Genomic DNA, 21,002 nt, shown 5'->3' with positions numbered 1-21,002 from the left:
TTTGGCTATCAGAGTGCAGATAGCCAGCTAGAGTGCTAATTAATGTCGTGCTGTTGAAGTTAGCTCAGATTTGCAGGGTAAATTTATGTATTTATTTCTTCTAATTTTAAAGATACAACTATAGGGTCCCATCCAGAGCTAATTAGGCCTTTTAGTAATTCAGTGGCTAACATCCGTAAAATACACTGCATGGAACTGCGCCCTCTCCATTTAACCTTTCTTAATCAACTAAGGAATATGCAATGGATAACATCCTTCTGCTTTCCCTAGGTACGTAACATGGCCAGGGCTGCCAAATCCCTGTGTAACCTTTTCACTCAGTAAGCCGTTGTAAGTTGGAGTGTCTCGCCTGGAGGTTCTAGAACCAATGGACCAATTCTTGGCCTTTGGCTCATTCCCTTTGTGCCACTCCACTAAACAACCAAGGAGATTAAAAGGATCCTGTGAGGTAAAGGGTTCTGTATATCCAGTCACAAAAGATATTTCAAATTAGAAAATGAAATATATAACGTGCTAAAAGTATTAGAAAGATTGGATGTTTCCAGTTCCTAGAACTGATGATTTTTTACTATATTAATCTCAAATAATCATGTTCTGAATAATACAGACTGACAGTTATAAGGGGAGGTGGTGAGAGAAATGTGCAGAGACTCTTAATAATTTTCCTGGCATGATAAAAATACTCACCATTGGATCTTAGATGATCTGGCACCATAATCCTGCCAGCATAGCAGGATTGTATAATGGAATTTATTGGTTCTACACTTTCCATAAAACCCCACCCTTTAGTTATCAGCTTATCTAAATGGTGATGGCATTCCTTGAAAAGAAAATGTCACCTTTTCTTCTCCCCTTTACTTTGGTCTCATTGGACTCTCCCTCTCATACAGATTTGCAGCCATACTAGACACACAATCTTGTAAGATATCCAATCATACAGTGCGCATAGCCATGTAGGATAGCCCCATAATGCCACAATTTCACAAAAGCAAGTCATGTAAAATACACAACAATATAAGACTCTCAAAGCCTTTCTGGAAGTATCTCCATGCATAGACTCCAGGGTATTACCCATGTGTAACTTCTGCAGGACAACTGTCTATGTCTTAGGTCCCATGAAGGGGCAAGCATCTGCTTGGAATAAGTACTATACAGTATATTATGAATGTTTCCTTCTATTTCACCTGCTTTCGATAGGCATTGAAATATCATACTATCTACTATAAGAATAAAAACTTTACTTGCACGTTTAAGGGAAAAATGAGGTAACCTAGGACACAAATTATTAAATTAAATTTGTTACACCCCCAGTTAGGCTGATGCCCTCTTTGTTTTGGGCACTGTACAAACACCAAATAAGAGAAAGTCTCCTGCTCCCAATATATTCAAATCTACATAGACTTACCACCATCTCTAGATTTGGTAACCTACATCACTCATGGATAACCACTATTCTGTAAGACATGGTAAAACACAGACCTATGATAACCTGTTCTGGCCACATTTGGATCATAACTGGAATTTTTGTATATTCTCCATCACTAATATATATGCTGAAATATATCATGCACGAGGAGCTTGTGCAGGGTAGTGCTGGAAGCAGGAAAAGGAAGCTGAGATGTAATATTATAAGAGGCATTGGAGACTCTCTCAGTCTAGATCATGCAGTTTAGTTTGCCAATCTTTCAACACATTTCATTACAGGAAAAGCTGTATTAATGTATTAAACTCTTCTCAGCTGGACAATCCTCCTGACCGGCACAACAGACATTCCAGCGAGTGGGTAGCACTGGGGTTAAAGCACCGGACTGGAACCTAAAGTGATGGTCCAGACTTTTGGTGTGACCTTGGGCAAGTCACTTATTCTCTCCATGCCTCACTTCCCCCAGTTGTAAAATGGTGATAATAAAACCTAATCCCCAGGGGAGTTGAAAGATATTAAATGTATTAATGTTTGTGAGGCACAGATACAAATGTGATAAGACCCATATAATAAACAGACTAATTACTTGCATTTCACCAAAACAATCAATGGAAAAGATAATTAAAACATTATCTGAATTCCTCAGACAACAGATAACACACACTTCTCCATCCAAGAAATTGACCTGTCCTCATTCATAAGGAATCTGCTGATCTTTTTGGATTATATTATTATTATTCTATAGAAGAATCTGTCTGGAGCAGTACTATTAGTGTCCAGGATGTGATCTGAAACACCATGCAGAAGAAATGGTGTAACTCCTATCAGCTACGTAAGCACATGGTGATGCTACACCATGGTCAGCCAAATGCATGAATTCAATTCCTCTCTTCTTTCACCAATAAGAATGACCTGGTTGTCTTCTGAAAAACTGCTGGTATAATTTGGTGTCTTCGATTACCTTGAAACAACTGGAGACAAAGATAAGAGGGCTTTTCCTCTGTTATTGCTACATTTTCAGGGCTCTATATGAAACCAGGAGACAGATACATACTAGGCTTGCTGTGATTATTCTATCCAAGGACTACACAGTATTCAGTTAAAAGAATTACTGCTATGCAGGAAGGCAGGCCAGCATCCCATAGTTGGGTGCAGGTATGCATCTGCAATGCAGGAGAGGGATTTTTAATAGTTCAAATTGAGATTTCTGAGTTTCTTGCTGGTTGCCACTACACGGCTGAGATGGGACATCAGTTGAAACACAGGTAGGTAGCGTTAGAGACAGAGAGATTCCAAAAGAGCTTTGATATTGGTTTAGTGTCAGAAACATTCTTCTGCACAAATCTGCTCCCTGCATATCTCCTGAGTCCTATCCGCTTAATTTATTCACAAAAGCAAAATTTCTGTTCTCACCATTGCTTCAATACCAATAAAGATGTGAAGGAGCGAACTGGAGTCTGTTGCATCCTCCCCCCTTGTTTTCAAATACATTGTCAGCTAAGCTCAGATCCAAGAATCTTTACTGTTGGTGATGATGTAGGAAGTAGGGAGAGCACAGCTTGATTTTCTGAGACAAGGCTGAACTTGCGATGCCAGCTGGAAGATTTTGAGTTATAAACGAACGGTGCAGCCTACTTATCTGAAAATCACTGAGGGGAAAGATATGGAACAGCAGCATATCATTTTTAGAGTCACTTCTGTAAGCTTGGCAGCAATATCTGTAAAACTCAACCACAAACTATAGGTGAAAATAAAGTGTCTTTGGGAAAATAATGCATTTGCAGTTTTGGTATAACTACAGAGTATCCCTCTCTCTCAGGAGCGAGGCCTGACTTTGGAAATGGAGGGTTAAATCCTGGGTCTTACCTGAGAGATGGCCACATTAGGAATGGCAATGTAAGATTGCAGACTGGTCTGGAAGGGTGAGGGGAGTTCCAGTGTGCTGCTATTCAGCGTGCTGCTGTGGACTGAACACATGGAGTGGGGTTACTCACCTCTCTTGTTCCACACCCACCTTCTAATTCCTCATTCACACAGAAGCACCAGACTGGCTGATTGAAACAAGATGGATCATCTGAAAGCAACAAGCGGCACATTGGATTCATTCACCCACCAGGTCCCTCTTTTTAAAACCAATAACCATGTGAAGCATGCCTTGATTACGGTGATGCAAGCCCCATCTGTCATGGCCCTTTCAGAATGGCACAGAATGGGCTGGATGGTCCTGAGCCTCTCTCTCTCTTTGTACCTCTGGGACATGCACTGTAATTGAGATCACAGCTCCTACTGAATTATTCACGGCAGCTTTGAGTGTCAGTTTTATTATATACATGCAGATTACTCCAGCATACTTTCCCCTGCAGGGGAAGGATCAATAGAGGAGTTCTCTCCTCCTGACTTTTCCGCCTGCATTTGTTCCTATTTCCACTACTCCTTACACCCAGACCTTGTTCCAAGTCCACCTGTACTCTTGATACCTAACACCTTGCTCCAGCCAGGGCCATACTCGGTTTTCATTTCAGCAGGGTGCTGCTAACACCTTGAATTCACTAAACTGAGTCCACTTTCTCTATGCACAGCATCTGCTTGCCCAGCACATCAAAGCCCCCAACGCTCTCTGACCCAGGGTCTCTTGCTGCCCTTTAAGATCACTTCAGTTTAGCCATTAAGTCTCTGATCCTTGGGTCCTACACATCTCCCTTCCCAATGTAATAAATATACCATATAACCTGTCTGCTTCATAGGTCAGGCTACTGCAGATTAGTTCACATGCCCATTAAAGCTCATAGGGTCCCCTCCTATTGCCTCACTTCACTGGAGCGCAAGGATTCCTTACATCTCCAGAGCAGTTATAGAGAACATATCCTAGTCTGTAATAAAGTGGCAATGGTAATGTACATTAAAGAATAATGAAATGCAGTGATATTTCAGGCCTGACAGTCCTATTTCTGTCAGTCTCCGAATTAATGTGCTAGGCTTTGTGCTGCAGCTGCTACTAGGAACCTTCAGCGTCTTTCTAAATACATGAATAGAGCTTCCAGCCCTTCAGTTCAAATCACTGCAACTATTTATCCTGCCTTTGCTTTCACTGTACCCTTTTTTAATTTGGAATTTTAGAGTCTTTAGAGTAAGGAAATGCAGTAGCAAGTGCAATGCATACCAAATACTTTTTAGGAACAGGAGAGGGATTAAGGTCCGATATTCCACTTGAGTTCTGGACATCAGATACCTCTCAAATCCCCAGATAAATCTGGGAGTTCCCCCCCCGCCCCAAGTCCTATTTCAGTTGCAAAAGGCCCCCTTCAGTCAGCATGTGGTTCCTCTCCACCTCCTAACTTGTCTTTCTAGAGGCAGGCCTGAGAGGTTAAGGCCACAGATTCCTAGCTGGTGTAAACCAGCACAGCTCCACATATTTCAATGGAGTTTCGACAGTCTACACCAGCTGACAATGTGGCCCAAAAATCTACTGTACAATCTGTATTTGGAAAACAGTTCTGAATCCAATCGAATCCAGATTGAACAACTAATGTAGACAAGCAACATGCATTATGCACAAAGGCAGGACCTATCAGAGGCTGTAGTGTTGCAATAGGTATAGAATGCACTACAAAGCATTCCACCATATTGCAAAGAGGTATAGACTATCACTGGGCCCCATGCCAATCACAGAATTGTACATTAGCCAATTGCATTATGGGGGTTTTCCATTCTCCTGTGAAGCATCAGGTATTAGCCACTGTTGGAGACAAGAGTATGGCAGCATGGAGCACTGATGGCGTATGGCAAATCCTATGTTCCCAGGGACCTAACTGGCAAGAATAGAGTATGAGTTATCCTATCCTCCACTCTTCCCTGTTTGCCCTCAGTGATTTCAGTAACCTCTCATCTGTTGCCAGGCAGTTTTAGCACTTTGTAACCCCAGAGGCTTCTGTCAGAGCGTGAGGAAAACACAAACCACAATTCAAACCTTTATGGGGCATAAAAGAAGATAGGTAACACCAGTGACCCCCTGCCCTTGTGACCCGCAACTCCTCCTGCCCTCCAAGGGGCCTGAAAGAAATATTGTTACAACAGAAGTGCGATAAAATTAGCTGAGATCCATTTCCAAGTCACATTTGCTGCCCTAATGGTAAAGGCTGCCACATTTCACACAATGGTGCCTCGTTCCAATAACTATAGCACCACAGATTTCCAAAATATCAGTGCAAAGGAAGAGATTTGCCTGCACCAGACTCAGGCCTGGAGAATGTCAGCTTCTCATTAACATCCCAGTCCAATACTTTGTACTTATCTCTGGCTTTGTTCCAAGTCTAATCAGGGGAACTCTGTTCTGAGAATCTGTTGCTGCCTTGTGTCTCTCCACGTCTAGAAATGGCCATACTTCCTGATGCAAATATTTAATAAAGAAAGTCAAGAGACCCAGGGTTAAAATATACTCTCGGCTATACTGAAGTCCCACTGAAGTCAATGAGGGTTGCACATAAGTAGTTGAGATCTGACAAAAATAAGGAGGGACAGGTAGATGTTTGCATGGAACTTGCTCAAGACTTTAATGGAAGAGTAGATTTGGAATCTCCTTAATATCCCCAATACTTTGTGGTTTTTGCAAAGAACCTCTGAACAATTAAGCTCGAAGAATCATAACAGCTTCCTTTTTTCCAGCTGAAACTTTGTTTTACCAATGACTCATTATATTTATACCTTCTCAGAGAACATTTAAAGTTGTGTTTTGTCATCTTCTTATCTGTTGGCTTCCCATCAGCAGACAGTAAGAAGCTTTATTTATCCCCAGGTGTGGATGATACTAATAGAATCCCTCTCTGTAAAACTGTTTTCCATTTAAGCCTTGTCAGGCACCAATATACATTTATTCATGTGCGGCTTTTGTTTCAACATGTTTTATGAGAAGTATCTCCACCATAACTTGTGGTTTGAAGCTGTTCAAATAGCTGATGACATGCCTAGTACAGACGGAGAGGCTGATGATGGCTGAAAGCAGCAGTTAGTTTTGTAAAAGAAATTGCTGGAAAGGTAGAGCCATCATGCCTGGAAGATGAATGAGTTCTTGTGTTCCTATTACTGCCATCCTCATCCTCATCCTTCCACACCCAATTACATTCTGACCTCACCTGTCACATTTTGCCCTGTTGAAAATTGTAAGCTGTGAGGGACAAGGACTATATTTTATTTTACATTTGTACAACATCCAACACAATAGTAACAACAAGCCTTAGCTCTCATCTAGAGCTTTTCATCCATAGATCTCAAAGCACTTTACAAAGGAGGTCAGTATCATTGCTCCAATAAGGTCCCCATTGTGATGGAGTGCAACTGTAGTTCTGTTAATACTAACGTTGATTAAGTGTAATATAATCTAGGATGGAATGAGCTCATCCTAGCAGATCCATTCTTTAATTTCACTTGTGACGTATTTATCAGAGATAAAATGGTTATCTGAGTCCTTTCTTGCCTAACTCAGCATAAGAAGGGGAGGTCAGGATTACAATGTAGAATACGACCATAATCTGGTTTCAGATTTTCAAAACAGTGCAGGGGATTTAGACACTCACCTTCCATTAAAATGACCTCTGGTCATTTAAAAGGAGGCAGGAAGTCTAGAGAGCATATGGCGGGGGGGTGTGTGTGTGTGTGTGTGTGTGATCACAATGAGATCCTTGCTTAAAGATCCCACAAGAGGATGTGTGGCTGGGGTCAGGGAGTACTGATCACAGTGTTTCCATGAACTATAAAGAGAGTGTGATGAACTGAAACACAACATTCTAGGAGAGACCAAGCCTACTAAAAAGTACTGAAATCACACCGAGTGATTGGCAGACATAGTAAGGGACCGATATAAAGAGAGAGCAGGAAACCTGGTCTTTATGACAGACTGCTGTACTAATTTGAACCATTCCCCACTTTCCCCACACAGGGAAAGGGAGAGCCTAAGGGGCAACGAGGAAATGTTACACATTCTCCCCAAGCAACACAACACTGATCACAAAAGGGTTTATAGTTCCTTTGGGAGCCTTTTTATTCTTTTCTTCAATGCCAGCAGAGGAAAGTCAAATTTAAACACACGCATACCACAAAGTTATTAACCACAGGGAAGACAGAATCCCTGCTCTTCCTCCGCTTCCAGCTGCTGCATGAATTTCGACCTAGCTGTTGCCACACCCATGATGCTTGTCTTAGAACTGCTTCTCCAAAAGAGATATTTAGAGGGTACGAAGCCCAGTTCTGGACCGCTATATGTCCTGTTCACCTGTCCCATTCATGTAATTGGCAACTGGCCATTTCTTTTCAGCTTGAGAAAGTCCTAATAGAAAGAAGTAAAAGACACTTTCTTTTGCATTTCTCTTGGCAGGGTCATCACTTTGCCACTCGGTCGGACCACTAATTTTGCCTTATAATGAGCCATAACAGTGAAATGCATCCAAAAGAATAAATAACCAGCTGCTGACTGAACATTTAAAGTGACATACAATTATTTTCTTCTGAGAAACTACTAGCAGTTCACATAATGGATTTTCAAAGCCTTATGTGGCCTAAGGTCACACTGAATAGCTGACCAGTTCTGAACCTTCATGCCTGGTGAACTTGCTGCTACTTTGTTTGAAAGTCAAATGCAACATGTCCTGAACAACCAACCTAATTTAGTACCAAGTCTTCTAAGCTGAGACCTTGGAAGTGGACGCAGCCTGAAATCCAAATCCCAGAAGCGGATGTGAAACAATGACAGCATTCAATTTTTCTTAGTTTCATTGAGAGACCTAAGAGTGGCACTGTGACTTGGGTAGCTAACCCAAACACAGGGTTGCCAAGCTGCTCATCCAGCTGTGGTAAGAGCTGGTATTCTATTAACTGCATCACTAACCCATCCATATGGGTAACACCCTGGCCAGACTGGAATTCAATCCCAGATACATCATCTCCAAAAAGGTGTCAGTGCAGAGGATGGTTCATTGTTGAAAAGCTGATCCAATGATACTGAATCACCACTCACTGGAGGCTGGCATTACAATATTGAAAATTGCAGAAAACAAGTGTTTTTTGTTGTTGTTTTTTTAAAGGGCTTCCATACTGGAGAGAACTTTCAAACAGATCAAATCTAACTGTAAACCTTCCCCTTTTCATTATCTCTTTACTCAGCCATGTGAGTATGATTCAAGAAGGCTTTAGCTCAGGTTTTCTCTCCTACAGGCTGCCTTTTGTTCTTCTTGTTTGACCCTGAAAGCAACATCATGCTGCTGAATTTTTCACATCACAATCATTTCCCAGATGTGAAGATTATTAGTTCCGTGCAGGATTTCAGGTGAGGTGGGCTGTGAAAATGCTACATTGCCAGAGGGTGGACAGATACTAGAGCAGACAACCAACCAATAGAGTCCCCTATCTAATCTGGAGGCCCAGTCGCATGCACAAATACAAGGTAAAAAATTATGCACATGACAGGGAATGCAGAAGACCCTAATCCTGCATTAATAAGAGCACTGTGGTGTGTTTGCCAGGTTTCCCCTGCCTTGTAGTAAGATCCTAAGATGGGAGTGTATAACTCAGTATATCACTTGCACTTAAGAGACTTGCATTTAAGCCCATAGCTCCTCCACACCCTGCATGTTATATATTCTGCATTCTTGAGACTAAGGGAGTGGGCTTGGGATTTAATTCCAGTGAGTATGAACGACTATGCACATCAGATCACCCTACCTGTGCTCATGCATAGCCTCCACTTACACTTGTGCTGCAGCCCAACAACTCTGCACAACCTGTAAGGACTTGGAGGACCGAGGCCTCTGTGTTACCACAGCTAAGACTCAGACTTGGACTCTGGTGTGGGTCTGTATGGAGCAGCTATATGAAATAATCCAGAATAATTCATTTTACCCTTGCCTGTGCTGGTAGAAGCTGGAATGAGATAGTCTCCTCTGGAAGTCACCCCACACTGGCCTTGCATTCTGCTGGGAGTCACATATCTCTAGCTGAACAGAAAGGAGCTGTGTTAAACGGGTCTTTATTGGAGATCACCTTCCTGGTTGAGCTATTAGGTGCTGTGCTGAACTCTATCAGCTTGCTGGTAAGAATTCTATATAGCTTGTCTCAGCTGGGAGTCGCCCTCTGCAGATCTTATACAGTAATGGAGAAACTCCTTATTAAAAAGTAATTATTTTCAGTAATACCAAAGGAAAAATCTCTGGCCTGGTAAAATTTCTAGAGTGGTTTTTCAACCCTGAGATAGGGCTAAAATCTATAACTCTAAACTTGCAGATTCATCTGCTATTGCCTTGTAAAAGTCCCAAGGAACAGTGAAGAACAGTAGCACCAAGCTTTCATATAGCCTTTTTTCAACAGTAGATCACAAAGTGCTTTATGAAGTAAGGTCATTATCATTATCCCCATTTTACAAATGGGGAAACTGAGGCTCAGGGAGGGAAACTGACTTGCCCAAGGTCATAAGAATGGCCACACTGGGTCAGATCAAAGGTCCATCTAACACAGTATCCTGTCTTCCAACAATGGCCAATGCCAGGTGCCCCAGAGGGAATGAACAGATCAGGTAATCATCAAGTGATCCATCCCCTGTCGCTCATTCCGAGCTTCTGGCAAACAGAGGCTAGGGACACAACCCCTGCCCATCTTGCTGGACCTATTCTCCATTAATGTATCTAGTTATTTTTTCAAACCTGCTACAGTGCTGGGCTTCACAACATCCCGTGGTAAGAAGTTCCACAGGTTGACTGTGCATTGTGTGGAGAAATACTTCCTTCTGTTTGTTTTAAACTTGCTGCCAATTAATTTCATTTCAATTGAAATTTGCTCACTCAGCAGGACAGTGGCAGAGGCAGGAACAGCAGCCAGGTTTTCTGAGTTCCAGTCCAGTGCTCTATCCACTATATCCCACTGATGAAACAATACAGAGTGTGCCTCAGAAAGCACTGGAGGGAGTAATGCAGTGCCATGCAACAGGCTTGCCCCCCAACCTAGGACAGATCAGTGGCACCTCAATTTTGTTAACATTTGCCAGAATCTGTGGTCCAGATTGAACATGGCTCAATGTGTATGTTAAACCATCTGAAGTGAACTCAGTATTTCTTCTGAGGATCCTGAAATAATACATCAGATTTAGATTCAGCTCTACAAACATATGAAAATGCTAAGGACAGAGAACACCATGGTGTGAGAGGAAAAACAGAGCTGTTTATTCAGTCTGATTACATCAGAGACACTAGGACTGTCATGCGCAGCCCTGACATCTGTTTTCTGCCACTGGAGCAGAGGAAACTACACAAAGAAAACCTGATGCCCTTAAATATTTCTTTACTTAATCCTTCAAAAGACAATGTAGGTACCTTCCCTCTGTCCCTCCCCTTTCCCACCCCCTTGCACCTCTACTGTACAAAAGGAAATCATTAAGCAACTGTACATGTAATGGGGGGTGGGGAATGGCAGACTGCCAACCTCAGGAAGAATCAAACACAAATCTCTCATCCCCACTCTCATGCAAAGCACTTTGTGTATGCGTTTAGTCATCATCTCCTCCTGCAGTTTAGGGGAAAATCTCGTAGGGAGGGCTTGCATGGGTCTCTGGAATTTGATCAATTGTGCAGGGTCTGACTGAGTGGGCAGGGCTTGTCGAGGTGTGCAGCGATTGCTCAGATGTACACGACTCACCCAGGTGTGCAGTGCTTGCAGGGATGTGCTGGAGTAGACAGGGTTTGGCTGGGTGAGCTGCTCATGAGCAAACTATCCGAGGAATGCTTTGGTTTGTCAACTATCCCATACCTGAGTTATGACAGATTGATAGATTCAGAGAACCTGTGACTGAAGCTGTCATTTTTTTTTTTTTTTACAGGCTTGCCAAGCCTCAGCACCCACATTATATTTTATTAATTATTCATTGTTATGGTCTGCATTTCTGGATAATTTTAGAAAAACAAAATGGCAGCTGAATGTCAAATATTAATCACAGCAGCAGCAAAATTTACCTTCATGTCAACAGCTATGTCAGAAAGAATCCTCTGTTTTTCAGCTGTAGGTTAAATATTCCCTCTCTGGACATCTGGATGGCAAAACCCTTTAATAGAATCTCAATTTGAGGATCAGTTTATTAATTTATTTACATGTGTATCATTTTTATGATTAAATGAATTAACAATAACTATCAAAGCAAATATACTTTTAAAATGTGAGTCAGGGAGAGGGTGAGTAAGAGGCCAATAGCCACTCAAACACCAAAGATTTATAGCTTTTCTTAGCCAAATTCTACAGTAATGTTGTTGTAATCAGCCCCTGAGAGCCGTGAAATAACACCAAGACAAAAAGGGAGAGAGCCAAGGAAGGAAGCAGAGTCTTATTTAACTTATGAAATGTTCTACATGACTGTTACCTATATTTAGTGCTCTTTTTCAATAAGATGTAGCGATTATGGTGAGTAATTATTGTCAAACGGTATTTTATTAGCAGTTAAAAACAGTGCTCAGCACTGTGCAAGACACCAAAATAAAGACAGCCCTTGTCCTGAAGAGAGACACAGACAACGGGGGGCCTGATTCTCTGTAGCTCTGCTCCTTGTGTACCTGTTTCCTCTCGCACGAAGGGGATGCAAAAACATAATCAAATCAGAATAGAGATGCTTGAACTTGATGCCGTGTCCAAGGGTAAGCCAATGGAGGGATCCAAAGAGTGGGAGTGGCAAGTTCAGTTCAACGGACCACGAAGATAATTTTAGCAGATATATTTTGAATGGATGCATGGCAGGCTAACGTTACCAGTTGAACATCAGCCTTTGTATTTCTAATTCTCAGGAATGTATGGGCATCTTCAGTCAGAATACTGCCCAGTTGGAGCACCAGGTAGCCTATGCAGCTTGGCAGAGAAGCTGGGCAAAGTTTATGTTGAATTTGGCATCGCAGAGATAAACTTTAAAACTAGGTTTCAGAGTAGCAGCTGTGTTAGTCTGTATCCGCAAAAAGAACAGGAGTACTTGTGGCACCTTAGAGACTAACAAATTTATTTATTTAAAACTAGTTAAACTTTACTTGCCTGCCTAAAGCTCTAAGCTGAAATCAGTTAATCAACTCATAGAAACTAGAGATGGAAGAGACCTAATAGATCAAGTCTCTTCCATCCCTCAAGGTGGCCGATGGAGGTGAAAAAATATACACTGAATGTGCGTTTGGGTTCAGCCGAAGCCCAGTCTTCACTAGTGGCTTGGTCTCTCCTTACTGCTTATCCAGAGAGGAACACTGGGCAGGGGAGAGAGGATGTATTTTGCAGTCACAAACACCAGTAATGAGAGGCTTTCTTGGTGCAGCAGAGGAGATTGGCAGATATTCGATTCACGATTCTTCTGGTTAAAAGCTTTGGAAATTCTTCAGGCGTTGCTGTGAAACAAGAGTGTTCCCCTGGGAATTAAGAGAGTGACTCTCTGTCCTGCCCTGGGAGCAGCTTTACCTCTTGAGGGCCCCTTTGCTACAAGGGAGTCAAATGTTTAGTTTCATCTCGTGAAGCTCTGGAATTACCACACATTTTACTTTTACACACTGAAGAGGAAAAACAAGGAGAAATTTTAGAAAGCACTGTGGTTAAATAGCCTTTACCACTAGCAACCTTCTGCCTCCAAGAATTAGTCCTCTTCCTAGCAGGGACAAACCAGAATTTGTCTACCCACTCTCTGGGAGTGGCATTGAGTTGTTTGGAATGGGGGGGGAGGGGGAGGGAAGAAGGGAAGGTAACTAAAACAAAGCATAATTGTAAAGATTTTAAAGCCTGTTTTTCTTCCTTCATGAACTAGACTGTTCCATCAGTGCTGGTTGACATAAGGAGTCTTTGGAATATTTACCATCTACAGAACCTCTCTAGCTACTTAAGCATTGCTATTTTGCCTTTGATGGTCTGTATTACCTAAACTTTACTTGCTCTAATACCCAAAACAAATTTGCAGCACAGCATGTCACCAGACGTGGATCCTAAGTTCCAACAGCTTTAAAATAGACCAGAACACTTTGCTTCCCAAACAAAGGTACTTTGTTAAAATAGAATTTCATATTCTCTCCCCTGTATATGTTGTAAAATTACTGTACACCCAAGTGAACTGTTAAACTGCTGAACAGTAGAAGCTTAAGTGTGCCATTAATTTCTGGGTGACTTTTGGTTATCTTTCAGAGAATTATGAAACCAACAGCTGTTGCAGTAATGGTATTCTTACACATTTTCTTTTCTTGTGGATAAAAAGCTAAATGACTTCAACAGTGACAAGGGTCAATTCTACACATTGCACCAAATTTTCAAAGGGGCCTCAAACCAACCTCCAAATTTGAATCCACAACATGTACGTTGAAAAGCTTGACTGAGTGCACAAATGGCACTGCTGCATCCAGACAATGCTTGCAAGTGCTGCTTGTGCAACCAGACTCAGGTTTTCATAGACACAAATAATCCACAACATTTTGGACATTTTTCCTTTTAAGTTTTCCTTCTATGTCATGTCACACCTGATAAGAACATACGAATGGCCATACTGGGTCAGACCAGAGGTCCATCCAGCCCAGTATCCTGTCTGCTGACAGTGGCAAATACCAGGTGCCCTAGAGGGAGTGAACCTAACAGGTAGCGATCAAGTGATCTCTCTCCTGCCATCCATCTCCATCCTCTGACAAAAACAGTCTAGGGACACCATTCCTTACCCATCCTGGTTAATAGCCATTAATGGACTTAACCTCCATAAATTCATCTAGTTCTTTCTCTCTGATGCTTTCGGGGTGAGCTTCCAGACCACGGAGAAGGCTTAAACATTTAGTTCTACACATCATACAGACATTGTTTTATTTTCCAATACAGTTAATGGGAAAAACATGCTGTCCTAGACTGGTCATTTGGTTTTCCTGTAAAATACATGCTGGAGAAGCGGGTTGCTGAATAAAAGTTAACAATGGTAAAATGGCACAGCTGGATTCAAGGTAAACAAGGAGAGGTGCCACAAGAGAGAAGACTGAAAAGGGGAAAGCCTGATCTAAGCAGAAGTACTTCCTGTATGGTTCTTAACCCTAAATCAAATGTCCAAGATTAGTAAACTGGAACGTGCCCAACATGGGAGCTGGCTAAAATGTGCAGCAGCTTGCTTTTTTCCAGTTAACTGGAGAAAGAGAGAAGGAGATTAAGAAAATAATAGATATGCATGGGAGGAGGGGAAAGGGAAAGAGAGACAAACCAAAACACAAAAGGGGTGCTTTAAACATAGTTCCCAATGTTAATGCCCCACCTAATTTTTGCACGAATGATTATGTGAGCTACCAAACACTGGAGATGGGTTGCTAACATTTGCTTTTTTGTTTTGTAAAAATGCTGGATTTAGGTGTATTTCGTTTGGCTGGGTATTTGCTGTGGATTCCAGCCGAAAAGGATTTGTGAAGCAAACAGCCAAATCAGAGGAACTATTTTCTTGTATTTTTAGGAAACCGATAAAAACTCAGAAACTGCTAACTGTGCTTTTTGTGTAAAGTTTTTTTTACTCTAATCTAGGGATTCAGTGGAGGACCCCTAAACTCATCTCAGTTGTAACCTCACCCAGATGCGAGAGTTCCCTGGAAAGGTGAAAGGCCAGTGCATTAGCAATTCACTTGTGCCATTTAGTTCCGGAATCCTAGCCAGCATTTATTAATTCCTTGCTTCTCTGACATGGCTATTTGGGAGAAGAGGAACACGCATGCTAAGAAATCAAGGATAAAAGAAATCGTAAAACATAAAAGTAAGGATGCAAGAAAATGTAGGCAGGAGGCAAAACTGTGTTCCTTGTGCGAGGCTGGCTGACCTGGCAGTGTCACTAGACACCTGACTCCACTGTGCTTTGCTACAGAGCTCTGAACCTCTTTGCACACGTCTCTATTTCTCTTTGAGTGTTGTTTTGACAGAACTCTCTCTTGTCATTTACTGACAGCCTAGTCTGAACATGTTCATTGTCTCTTTACAAACTCCTCCCAGAGCAGGAGTGTATTCTGGGTGAAACACCTTCATGTGGCTTAGAAAATGTTTCTTCCATTCAGGAGAATGCATTCAACAGCAGCAGCAAGAGGTGTAAGCAGGGGGTGGAGCAAAGGAGCTTTTATTGTCTCTAACTTTAGATTAGGGCTGAATAATTGGATGGGCATTAACTTTTGTAAATGTCAAGTATCAGAGGTGTAGTCATGTGAGTCTGGATCTGTAAAAGCAGCAAAGAGTCCTGTGGCACCTTATAGACTAACAGATGTATTGGAGCATGAGCTTTCGTGGGTGAATACCCACTTCATCGGATGCATGTATAAATGTGCATGTTAAAGCAACAAAGAGTCCTGTGGCACCTTGTAGACTAACAGACGTTTTGGAGCATGAGCTTTCATGGGTGAATACATGCATCTGACGAAGTAGGTATTCACCCACGAAAGCTCATGCTCCAAAACGTCTGTTAGTCTATAAGGTGCCACAGGACTCTTTGCTGCTTTTACAGATCCAGACTAACACGGCTACCCCTCTGATACTTGTGCATGTTAAGATAATGATAAGAATAATCAACTATTCTGCTTCAAAACATCAGCTGATCACCTTCAAGGAGCAGAAAAGAATCCACATTCCTTCACCTTCCACGTATAACACTGAACCAATAACAATGTTTCTCTGTCCTCAGAAACATCAGGCACAATCCATTGTTGGAGGCAGGATAACAGACTAGGTGGACCTGATTCGATATGGCAACTCCCTCCTACATACCTAATTTGACCAGTTTTCCTGCGGCTGCAATCTCCTTCATGTATACCAATTAGGTACGGTCCTTAGGCTCCTGGCAAGTTTGCTAATCCGATTCATGGCTAGGCAGTATTTTAGTAGGAGTACCTGCTCTAGTTCCACATGGCAGTGTCCCATATCCATAAGAAAAGGTGATCTCTGATAAGCAGTGTCCCCAATGGTCTATGTTTTCCATTACTGAGCTGTCTGTAGCCCTGGAAGCTTCTGAAGTGTATGCCATGTACTGGCCAAGAAGGTCTCATGCTCTTGGCCTTTGCAAATTTCTGAGCAATGTAAAAAGAAAAGCAGCTGCGGGTATTTCTTTGAAGTCAGGTATGAGGAGGAGGAAAGATCCCGAATTGTTACAAACTGTGGGGGGTAGGAAGGGGAAAGAACCATCTGTCTGGAATTTTCTAAAGGCCTTGTAACTCACCATGAGATTTTCAGTTCAACTACTGTTAGGAGAGGAGTAACCAGTCTGCTTATGTATCACATTACAGCTGTGCTCTTACTGTTGCTTTTCAAATGGAGGTCACTGAAGGCTAATTATGGATTGTGCTTCCTCCGGTTACATCGGTAGAAAGATAAAAGGGGGGAGCTGCTTTGTCCCAGAGCCTCAAACACCCATATTTTTCCTGAGCCATAATGCTCATTTTCTACATGCTTTTATCCTCCCCCTCACCCCCGCCACCTCTCATCTCCCATGCTGGGCCCTCAGTCATGCTGCTTACACCTAAAGAAATAAAGAGTTTGAGGGATGGAACTTCTGGCAGGACAAAGCAAACTGGCAGGACAGCTCTTGGCAGAACACAACAAACATACGCAGCAGCAAACTCCAAGATGAGTGAAAAATGGCCCCTGAAGTGACAGAGGGAAAGACAGCTATGATGTGGCTGCCCTACGGGCCTGAGTGGCAACACAGAATGCAGGGGCTTAAAGTAACAGACTGAAGCAGATGGGAGCCCTGCAAAACATGTCTCAGAGGAGCCTCCGATAAGCAATCAGCAGCTCCATTTTTCTATATTTAGGGCTTTCCCCTTTACTCACTCTCTTTCCTAAAAGGTTTACAGAAACAAACCAGAAGAAAAAGACACTTGCTCCCTCCCTGAAGAACTGAGAAACTTGCACTACTCATTCCCTGCAATGAGTCAGTGTACCCAGCATGTGAGGCATACTGTACATACTCTGCATTTCCTGGTGCTAAATTGACAGGCCATTTGCAAATGTGGGGATACTTCTGTGAATTTCACAGACGTTTTATTATCCTGCTTGAGCTTGTGTTTCTAATAGGTAAAAAAGGCGTAAGATTGTGAGACATTTTGATGTATTGCATCTCCTGATAGCGTATCACCTGGTGTTACCTCCCCAGGTCATTGCCATGTACTTCATTCTCACCACCAAATACATCTTGAGAGTTGCAGGGGGGGTGGGGGGGGCACAATTACAAGCAAAAGCCCAAAGTCTGCTTGAGATGAGCTAAAATGTTGCAGGGAAGATTTAGATTTCATTCTGCCCAACCAGAACTGCTGGAGTAAAACAAAGGGTCGTTCAATCCGTTTAGCGGATGGCATCTAACAATCTGAGTTTCTGTTGTTCTTGGCACTGATCTAAAAGGCCACGTTCAATCTACCAGAATCAAAATCCTACGTGCTAATCACAAAGGAGAACAACGTCGTCTTTTCTGCTCTAGAAATGGCCACTTCTTCCTACTTTTCAGTACAAAATTATCTACTGCTTGCTTCTGCTCTTGGTCACATGGAGTTGGGTTTTTTATCTTCATTAAATGAATAAAATGTCTCTGGGCCTTAATGAATAAAATAAATCGAAAGGTAAATATGGGGTATTTACACATATACACACACACAAATGCTGGCATGCAGAAGACAAGGATGTTTCTCCTTTTTTCACCGCTGGTAGCTGGGATGCTTTTGCACTGTATGGGTACTGGATACTACCAGAATATTGTAAACAGTCTACAATTTATTTGTTTACCCCTGCTAGCATGAATATAAATAACCTGCTGGTGGGATCAGTTTGTCAATTGGGCTTCGAGGTGTGGTAAGTGCCCGAGAGATAGAAAACCAGCTTTTCTTATAGCTCATATGTAGTTCTATGGAGGGCGAAGAATTGCAGAAATGAAAACAATGCAGAGGCCCCTCTCCCCTCCCCCCATTTCCCGCCTCCCCTCCTTCTTCTTTCCCGCCTTGCTTCTGTTTGTTTTGCTTTCTCTCTTTCTGAATGAACCCCCCCCCCCCCGCCGCCCCATTCTCCTTTCCGCCCCCTGCTCAGGCCCCAATGCTGGTGCCTCTTTCTTGGAACTGTGCTGCATGCCAGTTGGAGGCCAGTGTGGGGAGGGGAAGCAGGGAAGGGGAGGGGGCAGAGGGAGAGAGCTTTCCTGCAAATCACATGATTACCCAGCTTATATAAATCACAGCTTGTTTTTCTCCATTTGCTGTAGATTTAAAGGCACAGGGTCTCTTTTTCAGAGAGGAGTCTTGTTCGGCCATTTCAAAGTCAGGCCTCAGTCCTGGTGTCATGCACATAAAGAGGGAGAATGATCCGTAAGGTCTTTTTATCAGTATTAGAATAAGTCAGTAGATTGCACTTTCTGATGCAAGGAGAGGACACAGTCATGATAATAAAAGATGCACACGTCCTAGGGCATGCCATAAGCTCTATACATACAACTTCATTAAAATGCAGCCATATCTGTGGTGAAAGACGACAGCTAGGGAACTACACCCTGCACACCACCAGCTGAGGAAAATTTTGGCAACTGAGGCAAACGTTTTCCTTCTAAGAAAGCACCACAGGATCTTTAAAGTCAACCTAAAGCAGGCAACGCCTTGATTTTTTGAGACTCATGTACAGTGAAGTGTGTGAAACTCAAGTTTATCTACCATAGAAGAATGAAGTGGTGAGTCAGTCCAGCCAGAGGAGTATAGATATATCAAATCTGATGGTTACATTCATCCGGATAGTTACATTCAGCTTCCACTGTTAAAGAAACTATTACGAAAAAACAGGAACTTGTCTCAAATAGCAAAGCTAGAAAGATATTAACTACAAAAGTAAGGTAGATGCAAATAACCATTCTATAGAAAGAGTTGGCTAGCTGGCGGAATTTTGGAAAGCACTCTGAAGGTGCTATGCTAAGAATTCTTAGCCCTTGGGTTTGTGAGGAAGAGCAAAGGGTGTTAGCTGTGATGTTCATTTCAGTCTCCAGCGGGTTTTAGAAGACTTAGATAAATCTCTGCCTCTTGTCCTTCTAGGAAGTTTTCCAACTACCCTTCATTCTGTATGACACACCTATATTAGTGCTAACATCTCTCTCCATCCTATGCAGACCTATAGGTGAGTGGACTCACTTAGGAAGAGGCCACAACGGGAAACCAGAAGACTGTCTCTCCATTTGTCATGTTGTGCATTTCAGACCACATTCCAGTGAATGCTGTGTTGTCAAATAAAATGAGGACCAAGTACTAATTTCTTTCATAGAAACAAAGCAGAAACTGAGAGGAAATGGAAAAACTTAAAAGAAATATTTTTCTGCAAATGTTAAAAAGCTAAATTATTTCTTCACCAAGTTTTTTTTTTGAGGGGGGTAGGGGAGTTATATATTTTAATGAGGAGGTGCTAATGTTGAAACTAGGGCTGTCAATTAATTGCTGTTAACTCTCATGATTAACTCAAAAAAATTAAACTGTGATAAAAAAAATAATCTTGATCAATCACCCTGTTTAAACCAATAGAATACCAATTGAAATGTATTAAATATTTTTGGATGTTTTTCTACATTTTCAAATATATTGATTTCTATTACAACACAGAATACAAAGTGTACAGTGCTCACTTTATATTATTTTTATTATAATTTTTACAGTGCAAATATTTGTAAACAAAAGAAATAGTATTTTTCAATTCACCTCAAACAAGTACTGTAGCACAATCTCTATCCTGATAGTGTAACTTACAAATGTAGATTTTTTTTTGTTACATAACTGCACTCAAAAACAAAACAATGTACAACTTTAGACCCTGCAAGTCAACTCAGTCCTACTTCTTGTTTAGCCAATTGCTAAGACAAACAAGTTTGTTTACATTTATGGGAGATACTGCTGCCTGCTTCAGTGTCACCTGAAAGTGAGAACGGGCGTTCACATGGCACTTTTGTAACCAGTGTTGCAAGGTATTTACATGCCAGATATGCTAAACATTTGTAAGCCCTTTCATGCTTCAGCCACCATTCCGGAGGACATGCTTCCATGATGATGATGTTCGTTAAAAAAAGAGAGCATTAATTAAATTTGTGACTGAATTCTTTGGGGGAGAATTGTATGTCCCCTGCTCTGTTTTACCCGCATTGTGCCATATATTTCATGTTACAGCAGTCTCAGATGATGACCCAGCACATACTGTTTGATTTATGAACACTGTCACTGCAGATTTGACAAAATGCAAAGAAGGTACCAATGTGAGATTTAGCTACAGCACTCAACCCAAAGTTTAAGAATCTGAAGTGCCATCCAAAATCTGAGAGGGACGAGGTGTGGAGCATGCTTTTGGAAGTCTTAAAAAAGCAACACTCAGATGCAGAAACTACAGAACCCGAACCACAAAAACGAAAATTAACCTTCTGCTGGTGGCATCTGACTCAGACGATGAAAATGAACATGCACCGGTCTGCTCTGCTTTGGATCGTTATCAAGCAGAGCTTGTCATCAGCATGGATGCATATCCTCTGGAATGGTGGTTGAAGCATGAAGGGACATATGAATCTTCAGCGCATCTGGCATGTAAATATCTTGTGACACTGGTTACA

At 42.0% G+C, this 21,002-nt stretch overlaps 2 long non-coding RNA genes across 5 annotated transcripts in view; one reads left to right on the top strand and one right to left on the bottom strand.

Annotated features, from left to right (window-relative positions):
- LOC127035437 (uncharacterized) overlaps window positions 1–14,879 on the top strand; it is a 27,834-nt gene extending 12,955 nt beyond the window's left edge. Inside the window, exons 3-4 of one of the 4 annotated variants that reach the window (XR_007769804.1) lie at window positions 7,791–8,265; window positions 8,627–14,879. This is a non-coding gene — a long non-coding RNA (uncharacterized LOC127035437). Of the gene's footprint in view, window positions 1–7,790 lie in introns of all 4 variants that reach the window. The other 3 variants (XR_007769806.1, XR_007769805.1, XR_007769803.1) reach the window with 3 other exon arrangements.
- LOC127035438 (uncharacterized) lies at window positions 2,224–21,002 on the bottom strand. The gene is made up of 3 exons (XR_007769807.1): window positions 20,814–21,002; window positions 3,418–3,497; window positions 2,224–2,394 (listed from the first exon to the last, which is right to left on the bottom strand). It is a non-coding gene; the product is annotated as an uncharacterized LOC127035438 (long non-coding RNA).

The sequence above is a fragment of the Gopherus flavomarginatus genome, chromosome 16 (genome assembly GCF_025201925.1).
Source record: "Gopherus flavomarginatus isolate rGopFla2 chromosome 16, rGopFla2.mat.asm, whole genome shotgun sequence".
Lineage (NCBI taxonomy): Eukaryota > Metazoa > Chordata > Testudines > Testudinidae > Gopherus > Gopherus flavomarginatus.
This window is presented reverse-complemented; position numbering and strand designations above follow the sequence as displayed.